The sequence below is a fragment of the Lissotriton helveticus genome, chromosome 8, assembly GCF_964261635.1.
Source record: "Lissotriton helveticus chromosome 8, aLisHel1.1, whole genome shotgun sequence".
Lineage (NCBI taxonomy): Eukaryota > Metazoa > Chordata > Amphibia > Caudata > Salamandridae > Lissotriton > Lissotriton helveticus.
The window spans coordinates 1,250,904,342-1,250,919,889 of record NC_136069.1 but is presented as its reverse complement, the minus strand read 5'-3'; the positions used below and the strand labels follow the sequence as shown (position 1 = coordinate 1,250,919,889).

The 15,548-nt window shown below is 47.4% G+C and overlaps 1 long non-coding RNA gene across 1 annotated transcript; it reads right to left on the bottom strand.

Annotated features, from left to right (window-relative positions):
- Positions 1–9,701: 9,701 nt before the first annotated feature.
- Positions 9,702–11,428, bottom strand: LOC144771944 (uncharacterized). The gene is made up of 2 exons (XR_013599555.1): positions 11,055–11,428; positions 9,702–10,284 (listed from the first exon to the last, which is right to left on the bottom strand). It is a non-coding gene; the product is annotated as an uncharacterized LOC144771944 (long non-coding RNA).
- Between the last annotated feature and the right edge of the window lie 4,120 nt (positions 11,429–15,548).

The following is a 15,548-nucleotide window of genomic DNA, read 5'->3' as shown; positions in this document are numbered from 1 at the left end:
ATTTTTTTTTTTTTTTATTTATTTATTTATTTTTTTTGAAATTTGTTTTTATTGTTACCAACACAATAACCATAGGTACATATTCATTGTCTACCGCAGCGTCAACATTCAGCTGCATTCAATCAGTAGAGCAACTTTTCAAATTTTTTCATTTTCTCCCCAACTCTAAACATACTACTTAAAAGGGTCAATTGAAACAGTCCGTTTCATATATCAATGATATCATTAGCGGTAATAGAGGCGCAACAAGCAGTATCCACATTTTCTGTCAGAAATAATTCTGTAACATGTTCATTACCTGGGGCTCGATCATTCCCAACCCTCTAAGCCCAACCCTTTATTCCTGACATCACTCCATATCCTCATCCTCCCCAGAGCTATCTGCATCCTCATCTTCAGGCAAAGGCTCACAGATATCCTCTATATGAGTTCCACGGTGACCATGTTTTGTTCCATTTGCGTGGATTAAGCGTCTGTTTGTAAATCGCCCTCTCTGTTACCATAAGCATATCCATGTTCCTGCACCATTGCGACAATGTCGGAGTAGTCGGCGCCCCCCAGTTCTGTGCTATATCTCGCTTTGCCAGCATCACACCAATGACCACCCAGCGTTTTCCATGCAGTGACAGGTCAGTTGGGCCCCACACGTTCAGTAAGCATACCCGAGGGTCAGGTGAGAATGGTGTCTGTAGTATCTGGCTGATCGTTCGTGCTACACGCCTCCAGTAAATTTGTAAGGTAGGACAATCCCACAAAGTATGGAACAGCGTACCCTCCTCCCCACAATTCCTCAGACAGTATGGATGTTCCGCCCTACGTATTTTGTGCAGTGTTGTGCGAGTATAGTAAACCCTGTGTAGTACTTTAAATTGGACCAGTCTGAAACGTGTGGATATACCCGCCTCCCTGGGTGACGCCAATGCTGCGTTCCATTCCGTTTCATCCAAGTCCCCAATCTCCTCTACCCATTTCTCTCTCAAACGCACCAGCGGATCCGGTAGATTGTTTAACAGTTTCCGGTAGGTGAGGGAGGTTGCACCAGCCTCAATATAGTCTGTAAGGAGCCGATCTTCCAACGGAGCCGACTCCGGGACCGTCGCTCCCATTTCCAACACAGACATGAGTGCGTGTCTAACTTGTATGTATCTGTACGTTTCAGTCATTCCAAGGTCGTACTGCTCCCTCAGGGTTTCAAAGGTTATCACTGCGCCCCTGGACCATAGATCTCCAACCGTGGAGATCCCTATGGTATCCCATCGATCAAACCCCTTGCTATTGCGCAGAGTACCGAGGGCCTTGGAGTCCCACAGTGGCGTGAGCTTAGTAATCACTCCCTCCCATCCCAGCCTCCTCTGAGCCCTATGCCATATAGATACCGTGTGTTTGGTAGGGCCCTTTAGCCTTCCTACCAGACCTTTGTTGTATAGCGGGGCCAGGAGAGTGGTCGTGCCCAATTGTCGTCTATCCGCCATGTATGCCGGATCGTCGTGTGCGCCATGTATCCATTGGTTGATCACCTTAAGGTGTGCAGCCCAGTAGTACAATTCAAGGTGTGGGAGCGCTATCCCCCCACTGTACCAATCTCTAATCAGTTTTAGTTGCGCCACTCTAGCTGGTTTGCCACTCCACAGCAAGGCGGACAATTGCGCCAACACTTGGCGGAAGAACAACAGTGGGACCACCTCCGGTGCGTTCTCTAGTGCATATAGGAAGCGAGGCAGCGCTAGCATTTTAAAGAGTGCCGCTCTACCCAGCAATGTCAGTGGGAGGGCCTTCCAATGGCGTACGTCCGCCTTCAACCTGTTCAGCAGGGGTACAAGGTTCATCTCCAAAAAGGTCGCAGAGTCCCTCGTGATTTGGATCCCCAGGTACCTGAAGGTACGGGGCTCCACGACCAACTGGCAGTCCGGAGGCAGAACCGGGGGGTCGCCCCGTATCATATACAGTATGGACTTGGACCAGTTCAGTTTATATCCTGATGCTGCACCATGTTTTTCACACAGGGCTAGCAGTACCGAAATACCTCTCTCGAGGTCCATCAGGTAGATGAGCATATCATCTGCATACAGGGAGACCCTATCCTCCCATCCATCTCCCCACTGTATGCCCTTCAGCAGCTGGGTGGATCTAAGAATTACAGCCAGGGGTTCTAACACTAACGCAAAGAGCAACGGCGAGAGTGGGCATCCCTGTCTCGTGCCCCTCGCCAGCGGGAATTCTCTCGAGATACAACCATTGGCCGTCACCCTCGCCACTGGTTCGGTGTACAACAACCTGACCCATGAGATGAATCCGGGTCCTATACCCATGTGTTCCAGGACCGCAAAAAGATATCGCCACTCCACCATGTCAAACGCCATTTTGGCGTCCAATGAAAGCACCGCCGCAGGTTCAGTCAATGTTGGGGCGCGTGCCAGCACTCCGTGCAGCCGTCGCAGATTCAGCGCCGTGCTCCGGTGCGGCATAAAGCCCGACTGGTCTGGGTGGATTAGGCGCGGTAGATGGGGCAACAGTCTGGTGGCCAGTAGTTTCGCTAAAATTTTATTCTCGGGATTAAGGAGTGAGATAGGGCGGTACGATCCGCATTCCTCAGGGGGTTTGCCGGGCTTCGGTATTGCCACTATTGTAGCCATACAGTGGTCAGGGGGTAGCAACCCCTGCTCCCGGCTTTCCATGTACATTGCAAGCATGGGTGTGGAAAGCGTGTCGGACATGATCTTGTACCATTCAATCGGCACTCCATTAGGGCCCATTGCTTTCCCGGGGTGGAGCGCCGCTATGGCCAGCTGAATCTCTTCGGACGTCAGGTCCGAATCAAGTTCGTCTCGAGCTTCCTGGGAGAGAGTACGAGTCGGCACCCCTATGAGCGACCCCTCTACCATCTCCCGTGTGACTTCAGTTTCAGGGGAATAGACAGAATGAAAGTGGTCCGCTAGGAGCTCCACTATCCGGGCCGGATTGGTCTGCAACACCCCTCCCGAATCCCTCAGCTGCAGTATCGCTCTTTGCCCTCCACGCTTCCTCTCCAGCCAAGCCAACAATCTACCCGCCTTATCGCCTATATCATAGATCCTACTTGTAGTCGCCACCATATTGCCCACCACTTTGCATCGCATATGGTCCGTGTGTCTCTGCTGACACAACCGGAGCGTTTGATGTGTATCCTCACTTGGGTTACTCTCATGGTCCTGTGTCGCTCTGCCGAGCTGCTCTTCTAGGTCTAGTAGTTCTTGGCTCCGTGCGTGTTTATGTTGTGCGATAACCGAGATTGCCTGCCCTCGAAGAACCGTTTTATAGGCCTCCCAGAATGTTACATGGGAAGTCACCGATCCTGCATTGTCAGCGAGGTAAGATCTCGTGCCCGTCTTTAAAGCCTTAGTTATGACCGGCTCTTTGAGGAATCCCGGGTATATAGGGTAGAGGCGCCTGTGAGTGCAAATTTGGCTGGACAGAGTTAGCAGCAGCGGGGAGTGGTCCGAGACCCCTCGTGGCTTGATGTGGGTGTCAGTGATATTGAGACGGCCCCCCCCCAGTGTGAGGAAGTAGTCAATCCTCGATAAGCTATCGTGAACTGCCGAATAGTATGTGTATTGGTGGTCCTCTGGGTGAAACTGCCTCCATATGTCCACTAATCCCTGCGCTTCCATAAAATCATATAACTTGGAAGGCCCTGATGAGCGCGTGTGCACGGGGTAACGGTCTAGAGAGTTGTGTGCCACCGCATTAAAATCACCCCCCATTATAAGATCTCCCTCCGGGAGGTTTAACAAAAAGGTCCCTAGTTCCGGGAGGGCTATGGCGTGCAATGCCGGCGGGATATACACTGAGACCACATTGAGCGGCCTTCCCTCCCATTGTCCATGTACCGCCGCAAAGCGACCCTGTGTGTCAACGCTAACTGATTGTGAAATAAACCTGGACGAGCGGTGCATTAGTATCCCAGTACCCCGGGACCCTCTAGTAAATTCAGAGTGAACAAGCATCCTGTACCCTTTCCTATCCAGGGCCCGGGTCGCCGTGCCAGTCAGATGAGTTTCCTGCAACAGGACCAGGGCTGGGTTCATCCTCTTTATGCTTTGTAAGACCAATCCCCGCATTACCTTATCTCCCAGGCCCCTCACATTCCAAGACATTAGGCTCAACGGTGGTGCCCGCCCCACACTAGCGTCCTCCCCCCCCATGGCATAAGAAGCGGTTAGTCAGCCGACTTCCGCGGTGCAGTAAACATCGTACGAAGTGAACATGCATTCTCCCTTGCATTACCCCTACTCTACACACTCTCAACATACGGTACATTTTTGACCCTGTGTAGTATTTGAAAACCAAAAACACATCCTACCCCCAACTCCCCCCCTCCCTGCCCCCCTGCTCAACGGACTCAAAACTGCCCGCCCCCCCAACTCAGCAGAGTGCCCGATCCCAACCCAAAACATAGTACTTGCTTGCTGGGGTGAAGGACCCTCCGGTATCAGCGGCCCCCAACTACAGCCGCGGAGGCCCTCAGCCCAGTGTCCATGGCGGCATTGCCGGTCAACATAGTAATCAGTTCAGCCGTTTAACAATTACGAATCATTGTTCTTCCTCAGCACCGTCTTCCTGAAGATCATTCAAGGGGGAGAGTGCCACCGCCCCCTCCTCAGCGGATTGTGAGCGTTGTCGGGAGCCTGTAGTACGGTGCTTATTGTGCCTGTTAGAGCGACGCGGGGGGTCCACCTGTCTCCAACCCTCCAGCCATTCCTGCGCCATTTCCGGGGAATCAAAAAACCATGTCTTATTATCAGCCACAATCCGAAGTTTGGCCGGAAAAAGCATTGAGTACGAAATTTCCCTAGCCCTCAATTCCTTCTTCACTTCGAAAAAGGTTCTCCTCCTCCGTGCGACCTCGGCCGTGTAGTCTGGAAAAAAGGCTACAGTAGAGTTCTGGATCTTAAGAGGGGGCGAATTTCTTGCCGCCTGCAGGATGGCATCACGATCCCTGAAATTAAAAAGTCGTGCTATGATCGGCCTTGGGTTGGCGCCCGTCTGCCGGCGTCCTCCAGGGACCCTGTGTGCCCTCTCCACTGTGAAGAAGGCGGAGAGACCTTTGGGTTGAAGTTTCTGCTTGATTAAGTCCTCCACATATAGGTCCATTGCCCTCGTGTCTTCCGATTCCGGCACACCTACTATACGAACGTTGTTCTGCCTCGAGCGTCCTTCTTGGTCATTGAGCTTTTCACGCAGTTCCTTATTTTCTTTTAAAACGCGTTCCATACCAATCTGCAGCTCCGACACATCTTCCACCAAGGACTTGGTCACCACTTCCATACTATTCACTTTCTCCGACATCTTATGGAAGTCTGCTCTTATGAGCGTAATTTCGGCGGAGATTGATCCAACTGTGGCTTGTACTTGCGTGAGGGCCCTCATAACATCGTCCAGGGTTGTCTTCTTGGTTCCCGCCGCCTCCGCTGACTTGCCCTGCTGTGACCTGGCGTCGGGGGGGGGGGATGAAGCGGGTTTTTCATACGCAAATCGGTCAAGGCGGGATTGTGACCCTCCGGCCTTCGGTCCCTTGCCGGCCATCTCAGCCGTGATTGTCGTCCAATGTGTGCGCAGTCAGTGTCCCACTCCACTGAGTCAGTGTGTCTGCGGCGATGCACCCACACCCGACGCCGTCCGGGCCAAGCCACTCTCAGGGCGTTCACAGGGTGTAGTTGCAGATCTTCGGGCAGCACCGGGCCCCCCCTCGGTATCCCGCAGGAGCAAGGAAACAAGGCTGCCCCACTCGTGCGTGGGGTGGGTGTGTGAACTACCACCCCTGGTAATGCGGAGACTCCCCCACCACAGCGTCCCACTTGCCACCACAGCCCCGCCATCCTCGGGGCAATCAGCAGACTCTCCTGGTGAGGTTCTCAGGGCATCGGTTCCCGGCACACAGGGCGGCCCAAAGCTGAGGAGCCAAGTCCGTGAGCAAGACCTCCCGCCCCTCGGAACAGGTCTGGGAAGATGTGTAAGGGGTCCCGGTCCCTGCCCGGATTTATGGCCACAGTATTATGCCCCCAATCAGCGGAGGATCTCCGGCGGGCCAGTGTGCTCCGCCCAGCAGCGATCAGTTCCTCCCGACCCAGCTCCGCCGGTCGAGAAGCGGGGTCTGCTGCGGTTGGTTCAAGGCCGTCAGAGCGCTCCCAAGATGGCGGCTCCTCTTCCCGGAGTCACCGCTCCTCGCGTCTCCTCCCGATCCGGCAGTCCGACAGGATCAGAGCGGCCCCCTCCTCACCTCTTCTCCTCAGCGGGGCGCCCGGGCTCACACTCCGTGCCGGCAGATGCCGGCGGTGCCGCAAGGGTGGTGCGGGTCTCTCCTCTCCGCCGCCAGGCTCAGGCGAGTGCTTCCGGTGCCTCTCCGCCCGGAGCAGTAAACTTCCTGTCCGCTCGGCAGTGCAGGACACTCCCCGGTCCGGATGCTGAGCACGGGCCCACACAAGCGTCGGCCAGAACTGAAGATTCCGACCACTGATCGTAGTCCCGGTAAGCTAGGATGCCGCCGCCCGGTCCTGGGCTTCGTCGCCTTCCCGCCAGGGAATTATTTCAGGCGGATAAATGAACGGATATGCTAGGAGGCCGCTTCAATCACGGAGCTCTCCTCTCAAGCTGCCGCCATCTCCGGCTGCTAGCCACGCCCCCTGGTCCATATTTTTAAGGGCAGGGAAATGTTCTATCATTCTTTCTTTAAGTGGGCGAATCGTACTCCCCACATATATTTTTTTACACCTGCAGACAATAACATAAACTACATACTTTGTCATGCAGTCTATGTGTTGATGAATCTTATATGTGCGTGAACCATTATATCCAAATACCTTAACCCCCTTCAAAGCCATCCGGCACATACTACAACTGCCACAAGCAAAGGAACCAATATTCAGATCTGGCAACCACATTCTTCGTGTTCCTGATTGTTTGGGCTAGCTGGGACTAATAATGCCTTGAATAGTTTTGCCCCTTCTATATGTAATGCTGGGTGAGCTAGAAATATGATCTAGCAAGGTTTTATCTGCCAATAGAAGAGGCCAATTCTTTTTAAGGATCATAAATAACTTATGGGACCATGGATGGTAATTTGTCACCAATCGTATCTTATTGTTTCTACTTGATTTGGATTTCTTGATAGTTTTCAGGGTATCCTCACGATTCAATTTAGTCATACTAGTTTTGGCTTGAGTTATTACTGTTTCAGAGTAACCCCTGTTTCAAAATCTCTTTTCGATGTTAGTCACATTGGCCAAAAAATCCTCATCTAAGCTACAATTTCTCCGTGCCCTTAGCATCTCCCCATAAGGGATAGCATTATTCTGGCTCTTGGGATGTGCACTGTCTCCATGCAATATAGCATTACATGCTGTTGTCTTCTGATACATTTTGCTTTGTATCTTACCTTCAAAGTGAAAAAGTTCTAAGTCAAGGAGCACAATATTATTAGGGTCAGATGTCATTGTGAAGGTCATGTTACATGCGTTGTTATTCATGTGAGTAAAGAATTCTGACAGATCTTCATCAGAACCTGTCCAAATCAATAGACAATCGTCTATATAACGACCATTAAACAGGATGAATTCCTGCCATTTAGCCCCCTGATGGACCCCAGATATGCCCCGCCTCAAACCATCCCATAAAGAGACAGACAAAAGACGGAGCAAATCTGGAACCCATCGCAGTCCCACAGATCTTTAGGTACCAGTCGTCGTTAAAAAGGAAAGAATTATTCTTAAGAATGAGACTGGACATTACAATTATCATTTCGGAATGTTCAAGCAATTCAACTGGGCGTCTAAAGAGAAATTTCTTAAGAGCCTCCAGCCCCTGTTCATGTAATATATTAGTATACAATGAACAGACGTCCATCGTTACAAATTTCATACCATGATCATATGTTAGATCATTTAAAAGATTGAGTGCATGTTTACCATCTCTATTATAGGATGGTACACTTGTTACATAGGTCTGCAAGAATCCGTCAACAAATTCCGACATTTATTCGGTTGGTCCTCCAATACCCGATATGATAGGTCTACCGGGGGGAGCAGCAAGATCTTTATGAATCTTTGGTAACGTGTAAAGACACGGATAGCGTGGTTTGTCTGTCTTTAAGAACAGGTATTCATCATTTGTTAACAATCCACGGTCCCGCCACCTTGTAAGTTCCGTGTCAATTACTTTGACAATTGGGAACATAGGGTTGTTATCAAGTTTTCTGTAGCAAGATTGATTTCCAAGTTGTGATAAGATTTCAGCATCATACTTAGACCTATCCATTACTAGCATATTCCCCCCTTTGTCTGCTTTCCTCACTATTAGGTCAAGATCCCAAGCCAGATTAGTGAGTGCTTTGCGTTCTTTAATTGTCAGATTACATGTCTTCGGAGTAAAATTGTGCTTAATCATATGTGTGTCCCACTTATCTATTTCCATAACCACTGTTTTATGGAAAAGATCAATATTGTTGCCACTAGTCAGTTGTGGGGTCCACCGTGATTTGTTCTTTAAACCACTATCTACACTCATATTAGTACAAAGATCTAAGGGCCAGATGTAGGTAAAAATTATTTACCGATCCTTAATTACCGAATTTTACCGATTCGGTAAATAAGAATCGGTAAATAAGAAGGGGGGGTATGTAGGAACATCCAGATGTTCCAATTACCGATTCGGTAAGAATCGGTAAATAAGAATCGGTAAATTTTGAATCGGTAATTACCGATCGGTATTTACCGATCGGTATGGCCAATGCATTCCTATGGGGCAAAAGTCCCATAGGAAAGCATTGGAAATACCGATCGGTAATTACCGATCGGTAATTACCGATCGGTAATTACCGATCGGTAAATACCGATTGGTATTTCCCGCGTCGGCCAGCAACCAAAAGTGAAACTCAACACAACAGCCAATCAGGTGCAACCACCCTCCCCCTTCCTGGCAGGAAGTGTGCACACAGGCAGCTGCAACTAATTAGAAGGTTCTGGAAAGGCAGTTGGAGCAGAGAGACTGGGAGCAGCAGCAGCAGCAGGCAGAGCTTGTGAATTGAGAACACTTGAAAATGGAAAGCAGCAGGGAAAGTGAGCAGGCAGAAAGGAAAAGGAAACTTAAGTTCAGTAGTACTGAATTACAGGTGCTTGTTGAGGAGGTGGTCAAGGTACACCACAGACTTTTTGGAAAACTGTCCCTCACTGTGGCAGAATCCACAAAAAGGAAAATATGGCTGGACATCCTAGATAACGTGAATGCTGTGGGAGTGACCACCAGAGTGACAGAAGACTTAAAGAAGAGGTTCTATGACCTAAGGAGCCTCACAAAGAAAAAATTGGCTGATCGCCACAAACAGTCACAGAAAACAGGTGGAGGAAAGAACACAGCACCCCCACTCACCGAGCTTGAGGAGCTGGTAGCCACAACCCTGGAGTCTGAAAGTGTCCATGGACTGGGAGAAGTGGACAGCTCGGCTAAATCTGCAAAAACAAAAGGTAAGATGCATGCACAGCAATCCCCCTCCCACCCCCATCCATCCCTCACCCCTTGCAGCTCAGTTACCCCAGTCCCATGGTGTGTGTGCAAAACTGTAGCAATGCATCATGGTACATGTAGTCAGTCTTTGACAGAACATGTGACATAGCACTGTAACCAACAAGTAATTTAAATGTTTGCAGACAAAATGAAGGGCAAGCAGCATGTTCAAAGTGCAAATTGATATGTTTAATTGTAGTGGCTGTGACACATTAGCACCTAGCTGATATGTGCCCATATGTCCACAGGTCACACATCCAGAAGGCAGTCCGAGGAGGCAGAAGGCACGGCACCCCAGAGGGATGACAGTCAGGATCCAGGGCCCAGTGCATCCCAGGACACAGGGGTTCCGAGTGGGCAGCCACCCTCCCAAGCAACAGACATCAGTGAGGAAATGCATGGATCCCCAATTCCCTCACAGTCACCACTATTGGTGTCATCACCAGAAATGCCTGCATCCCTTGAATTGGTAACACCTGTTGCACACCCTAGCAGGAGGCATGTTGTTTCCCCACTGCTGCAAATGGAGATAGGTGCTGAGGAAATGGTGGGTGTAGAGTCACATGACTTGTCTGAGGCTGACATCACTGCCACACTGCAGCCCGGCACAGAGCCTGTACCACCTACCACTAGAAGGCGCACAGTCCAAGTAAGGGGTGCAGGTGCACGTGGGGAGGGGTCCAGTGTCTTCCAAGGCCTGGAGGGATCGATGGTCAGGATACAGAGGATGCAGGGCAAGGGCATCATGGCCTGTCAGAGACAAATGAGAAACATGAACATTAACATTCAGGACATTGGCAGGGCATACAAGAGCTTGTGGAGGTGAACAAGTGCATGGCAACAGGCATACAGCAACTGTGCACTAAACTTGACTCTGAAATTGCTGCAAGGCGCAGGGAAAAGCAGCGAGCACAGAGAGCAGAGAAATCCTTACACCGCCTGGCAACAGCCACATCCCTGCTATGCAGGCGTAGCATCAATAGCCAGGAAGTCCTGACTAATAATACCAACCAGTTAACAAGGGGCATAGCTGGAATGACTGGTGCGCTGGAGGCCCTACTCAATGCACAAAGTGCACGAAGTTCTGCTCTTGACGTGCCGGACAGTGAACCTAGCACCAGTAGGAGCAGCACAGCTAGCCCACATGGTGTTGAGCCAAGGAGGAGCAGCAGGCGACAGGGTGAGGCTACAGGCCAAACGCCCAGTGTACAGGCTGAGCCACAAACACCTGGCAGTGCAAAGCGTGGCCGAAAATGAAATTTTTTTACTATGGCCTACTGCCTGTGGACATTTGTTTATTTAGTTGTTAAAGTTACATTTGCACATTTGTGCCATTTAAACAAGCCTAGTGACAATATGCAACTATGGTGGGTGGGTTCAAGACCTGTCTGAGTGTGTTTGCTCACTGTGAGCATTGATGTCAAATGCTTACTGTTGCTCTTTTTTTATTTACCATCTGTTTATGAAACCTAAATAAACAGAAGCTTGTGCTTTGACTATAGCTCAGTGTCTTCACTTACTCAGAAATAGTTGCGTGTAATCTCCTCACGTCTGTATCTGCCATCACTTGGTGTTGACACTCCTGCAGGATGTCTTTCAGGCACAGCATTGTCGTCGTCGTGATCCTCATAGTCACTTAACTCCACCTCAGTCCCCTTCTTAACAGCCAGATTGTGCAACATGGCACAGGCAGCAATGATCTTACAGCATGTGATGGGGGTATACTGCCTTGCACCTCCACTCTTGTGCAGGCATCTAAACCTGCTCTTCCAAATTCCAAATGTTCTCTCAACAACATTGCGTGTGCGCTTGTGTGCCCGGTTGTACCTCCTTTGGCTGGGTGTTGAGGGGTTGAGGTAGGGGGTTAGTATGAATGAGCGAAGGGCATATGCACTGTCTCCTGGAAAGAAAAGGGAATAATTTACTCACATGCATACATGTACTGCTAATTGCAATAGGTCTAATATGTGTTGCACACTGTGTCTTACCTAGGAGGTAGCCTTCACCAAATTCCCCTGCAGTCAGCCGTTCATAGATGCCACTGTTCTGAAATATATATGAATCATGGGTACTTCCCGGGAATTTTGCTACAAGGTCTGTGATGTAGTGCTTAGCATTGCAAATCACCTGCACGTTGATGGTGTGGGTTGATTTCCTATTGCGGTAAATGTATTCTGTGGCAGCAGGGGGACAAATGGGGATGTGTGTGCCATCAATGCATCCGATGATATGGGGAAATCCTGCCATCTGGTAGAAGTCCGATTTGGTTTGAACCAGTTCTGCATGGGTGGATGGAAAAGAAATGTAATGGTCCATCCTGTGCAACATGGCGTCAAGGAATCTGTGAAAAAACCTTGAGAGGCTGCTCTGGGTCACCCCTCCCACCACAGCAACCACGCTCTGGTAGCTCCCTGACGCCAGCAGGTGGATGCTGCACAGCACCTGTACATGTGCTGGTATTGCATGTGCCCTTGGGGTGGGGTGCTCCAACAGAGGTTTGAGGTCCCTGATGAGCTCCATGATGGTGTCTGGAGCCAACCTGTACCTTTGCACAATCTCTTCCTCTGTGAGCATGAACAGGGTCACCCTCTGCCTGTAGACCTGCTCCTGTCTCAGCCATTCCCTCTCTCCTTCCTCCTGTAGCCGTAGCCGTCTTGCAATTACATAGAATGCCGCCATTTTGCAAACAGAATTGCATTTTGGGTCCTTTTTTATAGGCTGTACCTGGTTAACACTTGATTTGAATCCATGGTAAATACCGACTCTTAAATACCGATTTGGGCCCAAAATCGGTATTTCAGAGCCTCCCTACATCTCAAACTTCAATTTTACCTATTCTTAATTACCGAATCGGTATTTTACCGATCGGTAAAGTTACCGATCGGTAACTTTGCCGATCGGTAACTTTACCGATCGGTAACTTTACCGGTCGGTAACTTTACCGATCGGTAACTTTACCGAATCGGGAAATTTACCGATTCGGCCTCTTTTCTGTCACCTACATGCCGATCTCCATATACCGGTCGGTAACGGCCGAATTCGGCCGTTTCCGACCGGTATTTGGCTACCTACATCTGGCCCTAAATCTGCTGCAACCTCCAACACATTACTTGCAGTATCGACATCTTCATTCAATGACAACAACAATGCAGTATTTTGTAGGACATGAATCGACACATCCCCAAATGAACCATCAGTAAGTTGAGGTACAGCTGGTTAAATTTTTTTTATTTCAAATGGCGTATCAATTTATACAAATCAATTTTGACATCCGTTACATCATACATTGTTGTGGGGCAATAATTCATTCCTTTCTGTAAGGCAACAGTTAGTTCATTCGACAGACCATTGCTAGACAAATTAACCACCTGTTTTTCTCTAGTACCATCATTATTTATTTCCTGGTCTTGTTGTATGAACGGGTTTGTACCCCCTCTCTTACTTTTACTTCTCCTCCCTCCCCTCTTTCCTCTCTTTGTTTTGACTGAGTTTCCTGATTTATGCGCTTTTCGCCCCCTTTGCTCCCCATCCTTATTCTCTGCACTTCCCGTAAAAAAGCATTATCGGGTAGTGCAGTAGGGGTATTGCCATTGATACTCTCCTCCCCACTACTTGAAAGGTTACTTGATGAACCCAAACTAGCACAACTAGATGTAGAATTTTTGGTATCTGGCCTGGATTGATCTTTCTTAACAATATCATCAAATTTCTTCGCAAAAGTAAAGATTCTGCCATTGGCATAGTCTATCTCATCACGCCTTAGCTTACGCGCTTTGCGTTGTTTTATATCATCCTCAAATTTCCCCAGTATTTCTTCAAGGATGGTAAAGTTTTTCTTAGTAGGTTCCGGTAAATTTAAATCATTGATCTTTTTCTCAAGTAAAGCCACCTCTAAGGCTCTCTTTGTCACCTTGCGATCAGCATTCTCAATTAGGATGGTCATTAATCTAAAACTGTTATCACTCAGTTCCTTTTCCCAGGCCAAAAGCAAGTCGGCTTCTAGGTCATCATAGGTGGGAAATATTTGTGCCCGCAACCCCCTAGAAACTCTATTAAGTTTTATATGTTGTTTCAGGGTGGCACCATCCCACCATTTAGAGATTTCAAACTTCCTTAATCTCTCTAGTCGAATAAATTTCATCTTTAGACCCTCATTAGACTTTGGGACTCCCTGAGTAACTGCTTTATTTACAGGTAATCCCGCAGTTAGGTTTTTAAACAGATCCTCCGCAACCTTCTCATGATCCTGTCTAGAGCTCATTCTCAGTTTTTTTTTATATTATCTTTACAATTCAACTAGAAAAAAAGTTGGCCTGCAGCAAAAAACCCAAATTATCAGAACAATTGCAATACAGTGGCTGGGTCAACTTTGCACAACACCAACTAACATTAGTAATTTTCCAAATTGGGTGGCTCAAGGGAACAGGGGAAAACAGCCACTCACGTCCCCAAAAATCCTCTCTAGAAAACAAAGAATGCAACAAGATATATACTGTCCCCGAGCACAAATAAACAATTATTAATAAATTCAGAGAAAAAAGAAGAACCAAATCATAATCTCTCTCTTTCAAGGTTCTTTCAACAGTTCCTTTTTATTTCCTTTTTTCTTTTTTTCTCTCTTTCTCTTCAAATATCAGAAGATCGCCATTTCAATTTTCATAATTCATTCAGTTCACACAGAATGTAGCCAATAAAACAGAAACAATGCCAACACGTGTTTCGTCACAGGAAACAATCTTCCGATGACTTCTTCAGGACTACAATACAAAAAATAAAGAGCAAATAATATATACAATTTCCTTGAAATTAATAACACCAACCAACACCTATAGTTATAGAAAAGACACCTATTATCACCACGTCTTTAACAAGGAAAGACATAGACAAAAAGAGAAGGTGCAGAAAGAGAAACAGTCACATAAACACTGACCAGTAACCCAGTGAATACAAGAAGGTAAAGAAAACCAAAATGTCACTCATCATTATACCTGTAGCCACATATTAAAGCGTGGGCAGAGAGTAAGAAATACCAGCTACTGATAGCAATCGCCTAAGATGTATAACCAACAGTTAAATTATATGCGAACAAGGGAAGACCCTATTTCCATAATATAGCTTGGAGGTCTCAAATATATCTTTATTGGAGAAAGCTACTGTCTAAAGAACACCTTCGATCTAAAAAGGGTAATAAATTCACTCACCATAAGGGAATTTCCTTCACAGGCACACCAATCTCATTCCAAGGTGTTATCTATTACTCATGTAGTACTATATTACTAGGAATAAAAGCAGAATAAAAATTCAAAATAGATCCAAGAACAGTGTCTAAAGTCCAACTAAAAATGCGACTCATAATACCTACTCAGATTCAAATATTTTGCATATGTGATGATCTAAATCCTTCATCAATACGCTCAATCACTAAAAGAGAGAAATAGGTAGACTTCATAAATGTCTCACCAATAACATTCATCCTCATTATAACACCATCCCTTTTAGCTATATTAACTAAAAAGAGGATTCAAAACCGACTCCTTTATCAGAAATGGATTACTTATTTTGTCTCCACTGATCAAGAGTTTCAAAAGGGAATAATAAAATTATATCTGCAAGAAAGAGAAAAGTAATAATGAAAAGTGATGGAAAAGTATATATATAAACGTATCACTAAAAGCAATATCACTAAAATCCGATGCTTTGTCAATGCCCCAATGTGCAAGAGTGAGAGAATATGCACCCTGAATACGTATAAATAATACAAATCTAACCCGAATCGGTCCATAATTGTAAAGGACACAATTAAAACCACCATGTATTAAGTATACAATACTAAGGAGTCCCCCAGATCACAGTATATCACAGTGGTGCATCAAAAATATGCCGACCACCGTAATTATAGCATGTAGTCCAGATCAAATTACTGCGTAGTGGCCCATCAGAAGTTTACTCGGCCACTATGATTATAGCATATAATCTACAATAACCTCGTTAATCGGCATTTACATAGTGCCCCA